Source organism: Buteo buteo, chromosome 15 (genome assembly GCF_964188355.1).
Source record: "Buteo buteo chromosome 15, bButBut1.hap1.1, whole genome shotgun sequence".
Lineage (NCBI taxonomy): Eukaryota > Metazoa > Chordata > Aves > Accipitriformes > Accipitridae > Buteo > Buteo buteo.
In genome coordinates this window covers 2,332,514-2,348,995 of record NC_134185.1, presented here as the reverse complement: position 1 = coordinate 2,348,995, position 16,482 = coordinate 2,332,514, and positions in this window count along the sequence as shown.

The window sequence follows — 16,482 nt, the reverse complement described above, 5'->3', positions numbered from 1 at the left end:
CATCCTGTTCAAAAAAGTGTTTCTGAAGAAACAATTTTGCTCATGGGAACACAGTTGAGTATTTAAGGCTAAATGGAGGCAGAATTTATTCATTTAGTAATTAGTAAACTGCTTGGCCTGGAGAACCAAAAAAGGGAGTTTATCTGCATCTTAATTTTGCTTGTCTCATTGGTATTTATAATAATGTTAACTATTTAGTAATTTTTTTCTTTAGATTATAGACAAGTAATCCAGCTAAAAAAAAATTGTGAGCAAATTTTAACAAATCATGAACATATTTGCCAAGTTTGGGACCAATATTTTACTTCTTGTATGCACTTATGTTGCAGAAAATGTGTGGACGTTTGCACACATGTTCATCCATGTTTTCCTCCTGTTCTCATTCTTTATACACATTCCAAATAGTATCAGTGAGCTTTTACATGAATAGGGAAAAAATAAGTAGGCTTTAATATGTAGCTTTTTTTAAAAGCCCCCCCCCGAAAATGCTATGTAATGAATGTTAAAAATTAGATAGTATGATATTTGGTAAATATAAACCTAGACAATTTGTGTTCCCAAAACCATTTGGGAAGGTTGATTTTCTTTCTGGTGTGATACATTGTCTTGATTTTTGGTTTCCAATTGTTTATTTTTTTCATAAACATTTGGTAGATAGAGAGAAGAAGATTTATAAGAAAATAAGATTTATTATAGAGTGGACATGCTGACAGGAACTGACTTTGATAGATGCAGCAACACGGTTTCATGTCCATACTGATGCATGTTGTTACTATCTCCCTGTTCTGTCAGCCTAGCATCCATTCTCTTGTGCCAGTCAAATTAGTCACATTTGAGCCTCAAATTCCTAAGGCTTATTTAGCTCTGGAGAGTTGATAGGGAAAGAAAAATAATGTCATAGGTTTCACCAATCAAAACCATTCCTTTGGAAAAGATGCTTATGATAAATTAAAATATAAAATAACAGCATTTTCTATATTAAGTTGCAAGCCTTTAGTAATTTTGCAAAAAACCAACTTTTTATAAAGTTAACAAATCAAATGGACAGATGATCAATGTCAAATCTACTGAAAAACTGCTTTGCAAATGGAATGCTGCATTAGATCATAATCTGTAACTCAAAGTGCTGATGACCATGTGTATGTTGCTAAGCATACCTTGGACAAGAGTTGTAGTAAAAGTCACCTTCATCCTAAAATGTATTTAACGTAAATTCCATACTAAAGTGTGAAAGATATTTAAGGTTAATAAAGATTTCCAAGGTACATGACAAAGAAGCTGTTATTAGCAATAAATATATCTTGAACATTGACTTTCTGGATCAGTCCAAGTATTGCAGCAATTATAAATCATAATAATTATTTATTAAATCAAAAGAGACAAAGATTCATTTTTTCTATAAATGGTATTCATTGATGAAAACTGTAAAATATCTTGGCATACTTTACATTGTCAAACTGCTGCTGTTCTGTGGGTTCCTTCTGATCCCCCAGTTTTTTACTAGCTTTTCTAATTTTGCATGACTCCCAGAGAGTGTGTTCCTTTGGAAATCTTCCTTTGGAAGATAGCAGCTGCCATTGTTTTGTGCATCAATACTGCAAAACTTAAATAGGGTAAATATGCTATGCAGCGTGAAAGCAGTGGTTAGGTAAAGCTTCTCACATAAGTAAGTGGTTGCAACGTACGCACTCTGTGGTCTCTTTTTTTCATTAGATGCTCATAGACTTTGTTCTCTTTTTCTCTTCAAGGACCTATAATTGTTGAACACCAGTTGCTTCACAGATTGAGTGGATGTTTCTTGCATGGCTAACAGCATATAGACAGGTCATTGATGGGGTATATGCATTAAAATTTCCTGGGTAAAAGAATGAGTTACACGCGAGTCTTTCCCTTCATGGGTAGGTGCACAAAGCACTGTTCTGCATAAAAAAAAGGAAAGGAATTAGGTGGGAAATGAGAGTTATGTAGCTCACCCTTCATAGGAAGAGGGAATTTAAGGTGCCTGGAAGATTTTAATGTGACAAAAGAAAGGAAGGATATTAGGTTCTTCCAGGACAGGTAGTAATTTTGAAACTGTGGAGCTGTTTACCTTATTCTATAGTCAAGAGATTAACACAGATTTCCATGGGAGTCTCCTGCTTCTTACAGGGTTTAAGTGACTTCTCGCACTTTCCTGGGGAGGGCCTTAGCCTGTAATTTATATAGTTATACTTTTCTCTGCCTGCTCACTGAATTGTTATGTATTTTATACAATTTGAGTTAGCTTCAATGAGATACTGAGAAAAACTCAAATCCTGGTATTTAAAGAACTTTACAAGGATGCGGAAGATTCAGAAAATACCTGAGCTACTTAGGCTAAAAGGTTATTTTTCTTCCTAAATGCCAGCTTCGTGAAATAGCATCTACCTTGCAACTGTTGAAGTAGAAATTATATATTCAATCTTAAGATGGGCACAATTTGGGGTTTGTTTTGGAGAGAGAAGAAAAGTTTGTTTCCATTCATATCAATGAAGAAAACAAAATAAATGGTCAGTGATTTTTTTTCTTTTAATCTATCCAAACTGATTTCTCCACTCCTTCCACACTTATGTTAAGCTATTGAACAAAAACTCTAATGCTCCTCCAGTTCTATTTAACTACATATGTTGCCAGGGAACTTTAAACCTTCATTAATACAAAGTTTGTGAAATGCTTAAATCTCTAAGTAATTTTATTTTTGCAGATTGTCAATGAAATCAGTGTTGGTGCTTCTATGTCTATGATGTGCAAAATTCTATTGCCATATAATACTGAACAGAAGTGTAAACACGACATCAATGTCGATTTTATCAGACATTTTTCATTTTGATAATTTTTTCACATAGTCTTAAATTTGAAAGTGCTTGTGATTGTTTTACAATATGTCAAAATAATTAGATGTGATCGTCATATAAATGTCATATAAAAATTGGTAAATTTCAAAAGACAAAGTTTCTAAAGCAAATACGTTTATTCAAAAAAATCCTTTCTGATGTGGAATTTAAATAGAAGCAGATCAACTCCATAATTACCAGTGAAATAAAGAAAACAGATTAGAGGGATGATTATGCTCCTACATATGCTTCTGGTGAGACCAGTGATATAATACCATTTATGCTGAAAATTGGAAAGGAAGCTGATGAGAACTGCAAAAGTCTTTGAGGGGCTGTTGAACATAACCGCTTGTGGTAGAATTCAGGAATGTAACTTTGCAAACGAAAGACTGAAAGGTTACTTTAATGTATCTTAACAGGGACATTTTACATTAGTGAAATATTTTTCAAATAATGTAAGCATAACATAGAAACTGGTATACAGAAACTAAAGCTATAAGATGGAAATTGGGAAAAAAGAAGTGGAAGCAATGGAGTTTCCACTACCTGATGTCCACCACAAGACTGGATCTTTTTCTACAAAACATGACTGTCAAATCTAAGTACACAGTGAAATGTAGGGAAAGTAACATAAAATTTTCATACATAGAAATAGAATTATTTCTGTGGGTGGGAAAGGAAAGAATCAATGTAATTTTTAGTATCCTCTGAATTTTTATATATTTGGAGTCTTTTTTTAATATAAGAATATTATTTTATCCCACTATGAGTCCCCCAACTAAGGTCATTTTCAGTGTAAACTGATAACAATTCAAAGTTAAAATAGCAAAATCTGGTTCATACTTTAAAAGTACTGCCTAGGCACAAAAAAGAGGATACATGGGAGAAGTGCCACGAATAAAGCTTGTCTGAAGCAGAGCTCTGAACATAGACACCCAGATTCTGTCTGGTCTTCCTCATAGCTCTTAAATGGGAAACATATGTGGTTACAGTGAATATTTATTTCTCAGATTGCAACACAGCAGTTGTTCAAAGGATATTTGGAAGAGTACTGCGCATGGTGTGTAAAATCCCAGACATTCTGCCTTTTTATGTCTCTGGTAGCATTGGCCAACAAGATTCAGTCCAACACAGCAAGTAGCATGGCCCAATTGAAGCGGATCTTGACAGCAAAACCATTCGTGCAGAAGGCTTGGTATCCACATTATGCATTTCAGGATGTTTATTTTGGATTAACTCTGCTTTCTACCTGGGGACTTGAATGCCTGTTAGCAGTTGGATTTATTAGTTACACATCAGGAGTGCATGTTCTGGTTTAATTTCATTTGAAAGGAATCCTATTCATGTGCTATGTGATGTGATCTGAAGCACTGAAAGTGGGGACAATCGGGATTCACTTAAAAAACGCATTCCTGATCCAAACGAAAACACTATGTAGCACAGCTCCTCCTTCAGCTGTAGATTTAGCCCTGTACTTTCCCATTTCTTTATGCACCACTGTGTGTTTGAAACAAAGTATTTTGAAAAACAAAATTAAGAGCTAAGCAGTCTTTTTACCCAGTAGCGTGTCCTCCTGTTTATCCAATGTTCCTTTTTTTGTGAAATTCCATTTGCAGAGCTGCAGGGAGACATTCTGGAGCCTATTAGTTGCTCCCCTGCTTCCCCTCTTCTTGTGCCTGTTCACCCCACTGCCATGAACTTCTTACTAGGTAACAGCTACAGGCAGCAGAAGTCACATATTTGCCCTTATTTAGTACATCACTTTCTCCCTGTATTTATTGCACCTTTGTCTAGAAGGATAAAGGTTTGGGAAAACTGTAAAAGAGAGAAATGAAAACTAGGAAGAGTAGCTATGTTACCACACCTTTGTAATTTCCTTCTTTCGGGATCTCATCCTTTGCTGTTCACTGGTGTTCTACACAATACAGCATCCGTGGGAAAGGTTATGGAACCTGTAGGAGTCAGGTGCCTGCACATCTTTGCAAATTTTGAGGAGAAAATTTCCTAGAAAAATATTTATTCTAAAAGCAATGTCCCTTGTCATTGCATAAGGATATCAGCTTTACCTGCTATAATGCCCTCTGTATTTACCAGACTAATCTCAATTTATTATTTGTCTGTGGGAGGGGGGTTAAACTCAGTGCAAAGGCAGATTTTCATGAGAGAGACTGCTCTTCTCATTACTCTTTCTCTGTGGTGAGCAGTGCTACCTTATGTTCACTTTAGGTAAAAGCCTAATTGGACAGTTTCCTGACATTCTGCAAATCATACAGTAGCTCATATGCAATGTTATTGATCAGAATTTCTTTTCTGCCCCTGCTGCTTTACACCACGTTTGTTCTTTCACAGATAAATGATGATGCATTGCTGAAATCACAGAAGTTAGTTATAATCATGTACATATAAGAAAGACACCTTTAGGACATCTCATCATTAAAAAGTGTATGTCCTTATCATCGTAAAACTACATGGATGAATCACTTTCTGTTACAACGTGTCCGTATTTTCCTTACTTGTCACCTAGGAAATAATTTATTTTCATTCATTGTCAGATTTTGCATCTGTACAGGCTGGATCTATGCAGTGAAAATTAAATGGTGATTTATAACATAAAGGGGAAAAGTATTAGGACATTATGACCTTGTCACAGTCTTGAATTGTTCTCTTGTTTTTAAAATAGATGATAATATTACTTTTTATCCTCAGGGACAACTGATATTTCTGGAATTGGACCCTAAAACACTGAGGTGCTTATGGTGCTTCATTTGTGCTGAATAGCCTTAAAGTAAACAAAATGCAATAAAACTCTATCTTCTTCTTTTGCTCTTAAATGTTATTTCCTCTTCTATAACCACAAGTGCAACATAAGAACATCTCATAGTCTTCAATATATTGATTTTCAGATTATCTTAGCTGAAGTATTATGAACTGTATTTAAAAACCATTAACCGTACGTTAAGATGAAGAACCTACATGCTGCTTACACAAAGGTTATGGTGTAATGGAGAATTAGTCTAGCTTTCCTTAGTCCTGTGCGATATGCATTTCTCTAAACAAGAAAAAAAGGGGTTTCAGGTTCAATTTTTTAAGCAATATTTGGATGATCATATAAATAATGGTGTATTTTGTCATGTTCTTCTTCAGTTCTGCATTTCAGTTGCTTTATTTCAAGCTAATGTCAGGCTAACTCAGTTGTGAACCACCGCCAGCAAGTTTTGTAAATTTAGCCCATTGGTGTTAATGCATCCTAAATAGTCAGTACAGCAATATGACTAAACCAGTTAACAGTAATGCTCACTGATGAATATTACACAGCCTAAAAGCCCATGACTACAACATAAAGGATGCTTGATTTGCCAATTAATTTCTCTAAATTGCAGAACTTTTCCAGGTTGACAAAAGACTATGGTACATTATTCACATAATGTTAGTCACTGGAATAATTTAATATATTATTTCTTTTCCTTTTTATTTTGAGGAAATATTGTTGTCTATTACCCTAATTGCCAAAACATCTAATTAAAACAACAAAAAAGCAATTTTCAGGCTTACTTTGTAACATAGTATAGGTAGCAGCCTTAATAACAAGTGAGATAAGAGGGCGAAAAACAGCAACATGTTGAAAAAAGCAAAGCTTTTTAAAAAATGAGACTGGCAGGATGGACTGAGCACCTATCTTTTTGATCTATTACACAAATTTTCATCTCAACATGAAAAAAGAGGAATTTTGCCAAACACGTCAATTTGGCCAATCTCTGCTTTTCATCCCTGCTCTCCTTCTTGTTTAGCTAAATTAAAAGACTTGATTTCTTGCCTGTTTATTAATTTGCATAAGTACTAGCCTTTATCACTTACAATACAATCTCTGCATGATGATTCACTGTGTTGAAGGAAGCACAGATCTGCTTTCTGGTTTTGTGACTGATAATGTCCAAACAGTCACCTCCCTTGTGGCATTTGAAGGGGACAGCAGATGACAATTTCAAGATTATTAAGAGGGTGGGTTTAATTTCGTACCCTGTCAAATCCTTGCAATAATCTTTATCACAGGAAAAGATTCATGTTCTACAATTTCCTTTTCTCATTACAGTCATTGTCACAAGAATGAGAATCAGTATGTGATTGACCGGAGTAGTTATGCAGTGTAAGAGACTACCAAACCACTGTAAACTTAACAGCATTCTCTGAAAACTGCCATTAATCCATCCCTTTCTAAGAGCAGAGGTTGTGACTGATTAGCAGACCAAACTGTACACTGTTGAAAGGGTTGAGATAACACTTTTGGCTATTTCCCACCACAACCCCCCAAAGTCATAACGTACAATTGAAAGTGTTATGTGTTCTTAGCTTCCTGCCAAGAACAAATCAGTTTGACCAAGTGCTGGCCCACAGCTGGAGGGTTGCCTGAAGTAACAAAACAATCATGCCGTACTAAAATGCCTCACATATTAAGTGAGACACAATGTGATACGAGGACTGCACACAAAATGTATCTTATTAAAAACAAAGACACAAGCAAGTCCTGTAATCAAGGCAGGACACTGAATTGCATAGTTATCTTTTATTGGATTTTCTTTTGTATAGGAAGTCCTTTTTACACTACGTTTTAATGGCATATTTATATGACATGTTACTGGTAACATCTCACGCCGATGCGAAAGTTGAAAAAATATGTCAATGGCAATCCATTCCTATATGAGGTGTAAATTCAACACAGTGAATTAGAGGTGTTAATACTACCCCCACATCATGCCACTTGGTGTAGTTGTCATTTTATGTCTCCTTGCTTTTTTGAAATCTGCTTTTTATTCTTGTGTACATCTTTTTATGAGACTGGTGCAAAGACGATATGTGTGCTTCTGGCCCTCTTAAGCATGGTAGTACTTGAGCTCAAGGTGTAAACTGTTTATACCTGGCTCATCAGCAGGATGGCAATCATTTCGTATACTTGTACAAACCATATTCTTATACAGAAACTACTTTAGACACTGTATTGTACTAGAAGCTGCAAAACAACACTGCTTTTCATCATCAGAAGGTCTGTTTTGTTTCTAACACAGCTGCAGCTAAAGGTAAAGCAATTGTGAGATTCAATAACAAAAACCAGGGCAGAGAGCAACTAACAGTCTCTGAGATATTATCACCAGTGAAGCAGGACATCATTTGCTTGCCATTTTATGAACAGTCTTTTCAGTAGTTGTTAAACAGACACAAAGCATAGTTTTTACCTGTGGCAGACAGACTCTGAAACAGTAATCTACGATATCCCCAAGTGAAAAGAATTACCCAAATTGTGCTGTGGCAAAGATGCATGCATTGCCATTCTTGTTGTTACTATGGAATACTGCTTTAACCTTTCAGGAGCAATATATTGCAACAGCATTATGTAGACAGATACTTGCAGAGAACTTTCTGAAATATATATGTACACATATATAGAAGCTCAGAGACAATTCAAGAAACTTACAGATCTACCAAAATGGTCAAGTATACATGTAGATCACTATCACCTCAGTTTCCTTGGCATCCAGAAGTGTTTACGCTGTTTCAGAATTCCAGATGAACAGAAATGTCTTTGGCTTCCCTTTGAGCAATCTCTTTTTTTACACCTGTGACCAATTTCCATCACTTTCAGCAAGAGTGACAATGAAAACTATTGCTTTTGCTCAAAAAGCAGCAAGTCCTTTTTCCTCTGTTCTTGTATTTTTGACACGTGCCTTTTTACAGGTGTTTAATGTAAACACACAGCTACTCTTTTCTCTTTCCTTGCAGACCAGTGGCTTTGCCTGTGTTGTACCTGCTTCATTGTCCCACTGAGGCAAAGTTCATTCAGTCTGATTCAGAGTCAGATACAAAACTAGCAGTTCCTCTCTTCCTAATAGAAAAACAGGTAATCTAAGAAAACATGGATGACCAGAGTACAGGAAAACAATACAAAGAACTCATTAGATCAGAGAGCATTAATCACACACACACATGCACAAATTAATTCCCCAAATTGTCAAAAGAAATGTCTGACATCATAGAAATTATTTTTTAATATTGCCTAAGGAAAAAACATTGCCTTGAGAGGTAGTTAGTGTACTTTGTAGTTCCATTTAAGTGAAACATAGTGCCTTGCCTTTCATATTCTATACAGAATACTATTTCCCTAATTAAGATAAAGAGAGTTTGTGCTCCTGAATTAAAGTTAATCCAGTTTCTAGGGTTTTTGGAATCTTATATATATATATGATTTGCTCTTTTTGTTCTTGGAAGTATCAGAACTCAGTCCACCTACTGCTAAATGTCTTGCATTTAGTTACTTAGCTATTTTTAATTTTCTCTTCCAATCATATCATCACAGCACTTGTAAGCCTGGATGTCTCCTAGTGAATTCTTTAGCCAGGAGCCATCATGTCTCCTGGCTACCAGCTGAGTGGTAAAATGCACAGTGAACATAGAAGAATGGTACTTTGTCAAGTAGTTGACACAGCAACCTTGTGAAGGGCACTACAACTTAATATAACATCTGTACTTAGAAAAATCATTGAACCTACACAAAGAAGTTCAGTCAGAGAATCTGGGTGTTCAGGACCAATTTTCAGATGGTCCAGACCACTCAGCTTTTGCTTGGTTCAAGTAGTTCTATTTTAACTATGCTGAGATTTGAGTGCTGTAATTCCCTGCTGTCTACACTGGCACAGCTCTCTTCAAAAACTGCCCTAGATATGACTTTCAAGAAACTATATATGTAATTTTATAACACTAACTCTTCATAAGAGCCTGGATCACCTTGAAGACAGTGTCTGATGTCACTGCCTGGAGAGATCGTTTTGTTCATTAGGAGAACTGTATCAGCTAGCTCCTATGAGGCAGCATCCTGACATCATTAAGCAGATAGATAGCTAGACATGGCACAAAGACTCCATGGGTAAGAAAAGAGAGACAAAAGCCAACTTAGCTAATATTTCAAGGGTCTTTTTGAACAGAATTTTGAAATGGGCTTTATATAATCTATGTAGAATTTTAGTCTTGCCTGATACAGTCACTGCAATTGAATGTGTAAACTATGTTTTAAGTGAAGATGGAGCAACTTTCTTTTAAAAAATAGATAATTGCTCAGATGATATAAAGCACTGAGCAGAGGTGTTGCTTAATACCATTCTGAATCAATATACTTTATCTGCTTTCTTTTACTTTAAAACTTCAAAACTGTAGTGGGGAGAAAAGAAGAGTAGCAGTGACTATGCTTTGAAGGTAACGGGTCGGTTCTGAATGTTATCAGGATTCCAAGGACCAAAGGCAGGTTTAGTGTTGTAGGATAAGGCATATGGGACAAGGCAAGACTGTAAGATTAATTCAGAATTGCACTATGTTAATCTAAGATTTTTTACCCTTATTATATATTTCAGGAATGAGTAGATTAATGAGCTAGGTTTTATTCTCATTAAATTCTTTGTCATGAGAACTCTGAAGAATTGTACAGCCAATAAACTATGTGAAATCAAATTGAGTTCTGTGCTTCTCCTGTTTTTCCATACATTGTTTTGATGCAAATGTACCACTGCTTCCAAGTGCAGGAGAAGGCAAACAGCACTCAGACTAATAAAAAAATCTGAGTAATACATTGATCTATAACTCACAGAAATGATCATAAAGAAAAAAAAAATAAATTCAGGCACATGAAAATTAAATTCAGACACATGAAAGACATGGCTATATAATGTGATGAGTTATACTGTTGTTACTTTTAAGAATATAGCTTGCACACAGTATTTTTTGTAAAAAGGGAAAGAGGCGTTAAGAAGAGCTTATGGATCCAGACTGCAACTGCCCAAGTAAATATCTTTTTCCTGGAATAAATTTTATTCTAAAACTTTAAGGTGTTGTGTGTGGTTTTGTGAGCTTAATGTATGATGGAAAACCTTCCACACAGGTCTTTGGCTGACGGGTACTGTCCTGCTTTTTAAGTTGATTTTTATGTTGGTCAGTTTGCAATGAACAGGCCATACAGAAGGAAGCTGCTGGCCAACTGCTGTAGATGTCCAGGCTGCAACAGAGCTGCCTCATCTTTGTGTCTCCTGGTCTCAGGAAGCCTTGTGATACACTAGCATGGCAGGAAGTTCTTGTTATCATTTTATCAAGAGCTTTCGGTCACCAAATTTCTTGATGTTATGGTGGGAAGCATGAAAGGGGAGTGTCATAGATTTCTACCCTGTGTTTGGATGGTATTTATTGTAATTTAGCCATAATCACAAGCAAGACTTCTATGTGCTGAGGCAATTTGATAGTCAGGCAGTTTGTCCCCTCTATTTAAAAAAAGTCAGAGAAAGAATTTGAAAAGCCTGGATTTATCATTTACAGAGATTGTCCTGCAGTAACCTTACTATGGTGGTAGGAAGAAGGGGAATTCTTAGAGATCATGGACACAAAGGAAGCCTGTGCACAAAGCCAAAGATAGGAATGTGGAAGTTCCTGCTGGAATACTTAAATTTGCCGTTCATCTGTTAGGCTACTCGTTTTTTCATGCTGAAACACTCAACTGTATTTATGTAGTATGGTTAATCCTATTCTCAGGGCATCAGGTTCTGTGGTGCTTGGGAAATCAAAGCACAGGGAGTTGTTTAAGCTTTGCAAAAATGCAAGCATGAAAGTGTAGAGCTAAAAATATGTTAGGTGTAAGTATATTAAAGAGTGGGGCATACAAACAAATTGATAATCATCTTTTGCTAGGATTGTTCTTTTACAAATAATAATTACATGATTATTGTAATTATATTCTAAAGCCAAATGCTGACATAAGTTTGACTAAGATTATTCATACAGCCAAAGCAATCTCACTGTAGGAACCAAGGTGGTGAAAAAAAATAGAGTTAATACGTAGTATAGTTAAAATAAGGATGTGATTCTTTGGAGGCTTCTTTTGAGTGATCTTTCTGGATATTAAGCCACATATATTTTAAATTGCTTTGTGTTACCACACAAAAACTTAACAATAAGTTTATTTTTAGCAATGTCGTATATTGACTTGTTCTTCCTAATCCACACCAAGCAAAGTAAAATGTCAGAGTAACAAGAAAATAATTCTATGCTTAGCTAGAAAAAAATACAAAAATAATTCCATGTAAATAAAATTTCAGATTCGACAGTAAGAAAGTAATCTGTTAACTTATATCACAATTCTTTTAAATGTGATAGAAATTCTAGTGTTACTAAAAATGTTGACAGTTTGAGTATCTTAAAGCACCTGGAATCCAAAAAAATACATTTCATTTCAGTAGAATATTTTTTAAGACTTTTTTTAAAAGGAAAATGAGTTTGATCTGAACACTTATGGTTTTATACTATGCTTCTGCATTTTTTCATAACTTTATTACAAACATGGGGGATTCCACATTTTCACTAATCAGGTTATGCAATGCCAGTTTCTTCAGAGCTCTATGGCTTTGCTTTCTGTGGACCATTTTTAAAGACCATTAATAAATAAGCTGTCAAGTTTAGATACCTGGAACTGATCTAAAAGCTTTTTAAAACAAGAATTCAAATTCTAGAATGAAATGGTGTATAATGGTAAGGAGATGCTCATCAAAGACATTAAAATTGTGGCTAAAATATAGATCTCTTCACTCAGCACACTATCTGAGAGCTACAAGATTGCAATCATAACAGAGTAATGAAAATGGATTTAGCTGATGCCATTTCTCATTTTCATTACCATCATTTTCATGAGAATGGATTAATATTGTGCTATTTTGTATTCTGATGGCAATTTTTGTCACAAAATGGATTCATGCCAAACCATCTTTTGTTCCTTTTAATCTTTGTCAAGAAGGCAGGACACCAAATTTTTCATGACCCATTGATTTCACAGGAATATGTAAAACTTTCACAGCCCTGCAGACTTCAAACTTTTTTTGGTGATTTGGATAGTCTAACCCTATGTGATGCTTACTGAAGCAATACCAGTAAAGAACAGAAAGCACAAGAAACACAACAAAATAGTAAGATTTTTTTTTTTTTTCTAAATGTCATTTGTAGCAAGAACAGTAGAAAGTGCAAAAATATAATACCAATGGAGATTAGCAAATAGGTTATAAGTGACTTAGGTAACTATTTGGAGTTTTACATATACATGCAAATGTAGGGATATATAGCCAAAATTTTTATAGCAGAAATAAGTGTGTTAAATCATGACAAGTCATAATGTATCGATTATGACCAAAATTAAAATCCAGAATGTTTTAATTGTAGTTAAATATATAGGGTGGAACTTTAAAAAACTGGCAGACAGGGTACTTCAAGGAACATATTCAATCCTTTCTGTATATATATATATATATATATATATTTATGCATTCATGTGATAAGTCACTGTGCTATTCGACTATAATTTTGAGGTAGCACATTTGCATGAGTTTAATTTTTGGTTTTGCTTTCTTTTCACAACGTAGTTTTGGTCCATATTAGATACATAGCTGAAATATTTAATAATAGTTTTGAACTAAAATAACTACATACCAACTTTACATGATCATTGACATTACACGTCTTACAACCTGAATGTATTTTTGCTTTGAAAATTACATGCTGAAAGAAGAAGGAAGATAACATGGTAATGTACCTAGGGCAGTGGAAATGTATGAAACTCTCCTTGTCCACATAAGGAAATGTTCTTATACCTGTACTGAGAAAGACTGAGTGTGATAGTTAAATAGGCTGATGTACTGGGTGTCCATAGCAAGGTGGTGAAGGCACCATAGCTGAAATGTTTATACCAAAACATGAATCTGGAAAAGATCTATTGAATTACATAGAAGTTTAGCAGCCAGATTATTTTGAGGGACATAATAGGCATTTTTTAGAAACATAAATACCACTTAAAGTCTACTGAACACTTTATCCTTGTCCCTACTTTGTCCTTACCTCAGTATCTTTTGTTTGAGCTGCATTTAAAAGCTAATGATAACACAAAAAGTAATCAGAAAAGTTAATTTTCCTTTTATTTGGAACCTTTTTCAAGTCAAGTCTGACCAGCTGATGAAGTAGGGAAGTACTAAACAGTATAGGACAGAGTATAATAAAGCCGTATCAATAGAAAATTTTGAATGAAAACTGAAACAGTAGTGATATCAATATTAGGTTTATTTAATGATAATTAGCTTGGAAGAACACCTTTGAGCCTCTTCTGCTTTATCTAGGTCTTTGCATCAATCTATTAGATGAAAGATAGGTAGAGAGAGATCATTTTGTTGCGGCTGCCTGAAGCAAACCAGCGTTTCATTTTTGAATGGGAACTCAGTAATTTCTTGTTGTCCGGATTGCTGGACTGAAATGATCTCTTATTTCTAGAAGTGGCCTTTCTTCCCCATCAAATCAAAACAAAAAGTCAAAGTTTTTTGGTTTTGCTGGTATTTTTAATTTGAGTGGAAAGAATTCTATCATGAATTTTAAAGGGAAGTACTTATTTTCCAGTGAAAGTATCTGTAAGCTTTTAGAAATGAAAATTTATCAGATTTCCAAATTCTTACTGTCTAATCCTCTTCTGAATGCCTTTCAAGATTAAGAAGCCCCAAGTTTTTTTCAAAGATGCTTACCAAAAGGTGGCATGTATACTTCAATTTCCCTGACTAATATACTTTGGAGAATCTTCTTGACTAGTTCTTAACTGTTTTGAAGGTATTTCAGGTCCTTTCAGGCTAGTTTTCAGTATGCAAACCTTCCACAGAAATGTCTGAAATGTTTGTCAGGTATTTTCCTACACATGGCCTTCTGGATGTTACTTTCCTCTCTGTGTTCTAGTTCCTGATATGACATATTTCCCAAGGAACTAGATAGCTTTCAGTTGAATACCAGTGTGCTTCTGTTTTTTAATACAAGGTTCATATTACAGTATGGGGTTCCCTTTATTACATGGTACAGATTTCAGCTGTTTATTTTCATATAAAGAATTTAAAAAGAGGAAGTACTGCTTGCACAATATCAGAGAAGTGGGCAATAAACAGTCTTGGAGCTTTTACCTTGCTGATAAGTCTTTCTGAGTACAGCCCCTTGCATATTTGTGATCTAATAAACACTGAGCAAGCTTCTATTCAGCATATCTGCTTATATTAGCATCTTTCATTGCTTTTAGACTTAGCTTCAGAAATCTTACTAATTATTAAACATCTGTAGCTGCTTTAGTGCTGGACTGTTACTTGACCAGTATATGAGTATTTGAATAAGAGTGTACTTTGACCAATAGTCTTTTCTTTTCATGGGAAGTTTGTAGACCAACATTTTCAGAACTTGGCTTCAAACCGCTACAGCTCCTTTTCTCTGTCTCTAGGACATGGGCCTGACATATTTCAATACATTTTTAAAAGAAGAGACACAAACACATTATTTAAAGTACCATCTTGTAAACTCATTGTCCACTTTTGCTCTCTGTTTTCATTGTTTTAAATTACTTACCTGGAAATAGGTATTCCCCACCCTTACAAAATGTGAAGAAAGTTCTCTGTTGATTAGATCTGTAGTCAATATCTTCAGGTTCATTTTTTGGGCAAAAATGTCAGATAGAAAACAATGCTATATTTAGAAGAAGAAAAAAAAAAAGGAGAAAAGAGGTATTAAGATAATATTAAATGTCTTATCTATTATCCCCAGAGCAGATGACTCATCAAGCAGTTTCAATTTAAAAGCCAGATTTGCAAATGTAACAGAAGTCCTTGCTCAAGGGACTGTTGATTAATTAGGCATCAGACATAAAATTCATATAACAGGTTTGGGAGCAAGAACCAGAACTTGGAGCTGCTTTGCTGACTCTATAGGGCCTCACTTTCACAAGGAAGGAAAGCGAATTTCCCAGCCTCATGGTAACCATCATCTACTTATGCAAAGTAATCTCTAGGAACATATGTATTTGAATGCCCTTAAAAAAAGGAAACTGCTGAACCTTGTTCTCGCACTTCTTGCATGAATATTTTAGCAAGATGACTGTTACATCCTGAGTGGATAAGAGCATCATTCCGGAACACTGTTTGACTCCTGTGAGACATGGATTTTGAAGTCTCCACCGCCCTCAATGTTTCCTGTTTCCTACCTATCACCTCGCCGAGGCGATCGGCTCCGGTGCAGGCGCGTTCTGCGGCAGAGCGGGGGATCGCTGCCTGCAGGGCAGTTTCCTGAGCTGGGGAAACCCCAGGGGAGCGCGGAGACCCACCGGGAGCCGGCAGCTCTCACCAGAGCAAGTGGCTGGGGAGGCCTGGGCAGGGCCAGGAGTCATGGCGGCTGCCCCCGCTCCCACTAAGGGCGGCCCACAGGAGCGCTGGGAACCAGGAGCGTGGGAAAACGGGGCGGGAAAACGGGACGTGGCACCTCAGCTGGGGCGTGGCACGGCGGTTCGCGTGGGAGAGACATTTCCCTTTCCCTTTCGAGGGAAAGACATTCCGCTGGCCAAACGGAGAGGCTCGAAGTCCGCACGACCCGACAGCCGGGCACCGCTCTGCGACCGTCTGCGCGGGCCGAGGGCGCTCGTCCTACCTGACCCTCAGGGCAGAGCAAAGGCTGCAGCTCCGGCTGGGGGGTCCGCACCACCTACCCCAGCCGGGGCCGATGCCCCCGCCCGGACGGAGCTGCTGAAGGGAGAGGCTGCGGTGCAGACCTCGGA